Source organism: Elaeis guineensis, chromosome 5 (genome assembly GCF_000442705.2).
Source record: "Elaeis guineensis isolate ETL-2024a chromosome 5, EG11, whole genome shotgun sequence".
Lineage (NCBI taxonomy): Eukaryota > Viridiplantae > Streptophyta > Magnoliopsida > Arecales > Arecaceae > Elaeis > Elaeis guineensis.
Genome location: NC_025997.2, coordinates 55,026,372 through 55,029,658, shown reverse-complemented (window position 1 = coordinate 55,029,658; position 3,287 = coordinate 55,026,372). Strand labels below are relative to the sequence as shown.

Here is a 3,287-nt window from a genome sequence, read left to right as displayed (position 1 = left end):
TTCTTGCTGTAGAAAATCAGGTTGTCCTCTATTTTGATAATTCTGTTGTTGCTGTTGATTTTCCCAGAAAAAATTTGGATGGTTCTTCCAGGCAGGCATGTAGGTGTTTGAGTATGGATTGTTCTGTTGCCTTGGTTTGCCACATATTGCACTTGTTCTTGTACTGGAGGCATGAATGAGCTGTCAATCGGGCAATCTCGAGTAGCATGTTGCCCAGTACACATCTCACAGGTCTGCACACAAGTATTGACAGCATTAATAGACAAATGATCTAATTTTTTGAAAAGAGTGTCTACCTTTGCATTGAGTGCAGTAATAGCGTCTATCTCATGATCCCCAGCAGGTCTCCTCGCCATGTTTCTCTCATTGGGCCATTGGTAATTGTTGTTGGCCATTTTCTCCAAAAGATCATAGGCCTCATCAAGCGACTTCCCCATCAATGAACCTCCAGCAGCAGCATCAATATTAATTCTGGTATGGTTGTTCAGCCCATTGTAGAAGGTTTGCACAACCAACCATTTAGGCAGCCCATGGTGTGGACATCTCCTAAGCAAATCTTTGAACCTTTCTCAGGCTTCATATAAGGTCTCCATATCGAATTGCACGAAGATTTGGATGTCAGTCCTCAACTTGGCAGTCTTAGCAGGTGGAAAGAATTTTGCCAAAAATTTTTATGCTAAGTCATTCCAAGTGGTGATCGAGCCAGCAGGAAGAGACTGTAATCATACTTTAGCTTTGTCTCTAAGTGAAAACGGGAACAATCTTAGTCGAATTGCATCATCTGACACTCCATTATGCTTAAGGGTATCACATATCTCCAAAAAGTTTGCAATGTGCGCATTAGGGTCATCATTGGGCAATCCTCCAAACTGAACTGCTGTCTGGATCATTTGGATCAAAGCAGGCTTGATCTCAAAGTTGTTTGCTTGCACAGGTGGTCTTATGATGCTAGATGAAGCTCCATTCATGGTAGGCATGGCATAATCCCGCAGTGCCCTAGGGTTTGCCTCTCTAGCAACCTCATTATTCCCTACTAGGATTACTTCTCTCCTTGGATCTTCAGCCATTTTTGGATCTACTTTTGCCTCAGATTTCTTCCCTTCTCTGACTGCTTTAATGTTTTGTTTACAAGTGCATTCAATTTCTTGACTTGAAATGGGGTTTGATTCAATTCTCACAAGTCGACCCGATTCTCTTTTTCAAGTTATAATTTTGAAAGATTATTATCCTTTTTTTTTTTTTAAGAGAAGAGAGAAGAGGAAAGAGAGAAAAAAGAGTTCTAGAGATGAGTCCTAAGGAGTCCTAAATCTAGAGATGAAAGAGAAGAGTGTTTTAATTAGGTTTAAATTTTAATGGCAAACAAGTTAGCACAAAATTGATTTTCTATCCTAGGGTTAACCTAGATCTAGACAGCTCCTAACTGTTCCAAGATCGCCTTCAAGCACTCCAAGCCCAAAACTGACTAACTGTCTCGGCCAGGTAAGTGTAAGATGTGGGAGGTCCCCTGCTTGTTGCTTTCCTTAGACACCAACTGAGTTGGCCAGGTCAGACAATGAAACCAATTGAAAACCATCTTCTTAAACCACTTGCCTTAGACACCGAGCAATTAATCAATTCGAACCCGATCTAACTTTAGGGCTTTCTTGTCCTATTGAGCTCGAATATCCTAGGGCCAACGTTTAATTTATTTTAGATTAAGGTCTAGGTTATGCAGGATGAAGGATGTGATTTTTGGGCTAAGAAAAGGTGATCAAATCCCCACCTTATCTGATTAATGGGTTAAGTATCCTTAAAGTTAATTATGGAGATGCAATGCAAAGAAACAAGATGTCCCATCAAGTTTGATTTTTTTTTTAATATTTTTTATTATACTATATTAGTTAAGCATTATGAAATGTCAGTGATTTTTTTTTAAATATCTAGATTACTAGTAAAATCAACTATTCTTGATATTAAAGCACCAGTCCCCGACAACGGTGCCAAAAACTTGATAGCCTATTTCGCAAGTGCACGAAATTGCTCAAGTAATATAATGATAAATAAGAGATCATTCCGACGAGGACTGAGTTTAATTACCAAAAATGAATGCTAATTTTATTAATATCTAAACGATCGAAACTGAATGACAGTGGAAAATAAAATTAACTCTAAAGAACTCAATGAAAGCTGAATCAAAATTCGATTGATAAAGCACTAGGATATATCTGATTTTACTTGGACCAATTATCAATTTCAGCTATTTCGATTAATAATCCAAATTTAATTATTAATGCAAGGATAAATAATCTTAAATTATTTAATAATCTCTTCCGAGTCTTATTAAATATACTAATTAAAACCTATAATCTATCTTCCAATAGTAAAATAGATTTCAATTAGTACAATAAGTACAGTGATTATTTTCAAGATCCCACAGGTCAAATCTTCTGCTCCCGCTCCAATTATTATTCCGATGATGTTTGTTATTAACTCCAATTTATAATCTTCCTTCCCAGTACTAATTATAAATCGAAATCAATCAAGTACCAAAGATAATAATACTTAAAAGCATTAAGTGCAAATAACAAACAATTGCATTAACAAAGAAAATTAATACAAGATTCTGGAATTGAAATTAAATCCAAGCTACATCAGGTACCCTAGCTAGAAATTTAGCTTTTCATCATATCAAAATCAAACTCAAGTTTACTTGAATAAAACTCCAAAATCATCCTAACAATGAGTTCTAGAAAATAAATTCAAAGTAAACAAGAGAAAGAATTAAAAACTCTGAAGGAATTGCAGAGCCGAATGAATCCTCTCTTCAAATCTTCCAGATACTCCAAACTCTCCTTGCTTGATTTCTAGCTTTCAAAGATGATTCTCCTCTCCCTTTTGCTGGTATTTTTTGATCCTTAAATAAGGTTAGGGCTAGGGTTAAGGTGGTATTTTTTTCATGATTTTATTCTATATATCATTCTTTCTATTTGGTATAGATCTCTCCTCCTTTGGATAGGCTTTAAGCAACCACCAGTCATCTACTCCTTATGCTGCCTAAATTTTCTGATTTTATTATGATTTCCATAGTAAAAGAAGGAAAGGAGACATGGTTAATTAGAGAAGAAGAATTTCTTTCTTCTTAGGTCCACAAAATCTGCAAAACAAAGTAAGGTTTCGGCTGCCCAAATCAAGTTTTCCAAGAATTGGTTCCAATTCTTTCTAAGTTTGCTCCTCATGCAGAATTAGTTTGGACTCTGATTTTCTTTCATTTAATTCTTTCCAAGATAGCTCTTTGCCACCCAAAATTG

At 36.0% G+C, this 3,287-nt stretch overlaps 1 non-coding gene across 1 annotated transcript; it reads left to right on the top strand.

Moving 5' to 3' along the window:
* The first annotated feature begins 525 nt into the window (after positions 1 to 525).
* Positions 526 to 632, top strand: LOC140858306 (small nucleolar RNA R71). Its single transcript, XR_012141872.1, has one exon. It is a non-coding gene; the product is annotated as a small nucleolar RNA R71 (small nucleolar RNA).
* The last annotated feature ends 2,655 nt before the right edge of the window (positions 633 to 3,287 follow it).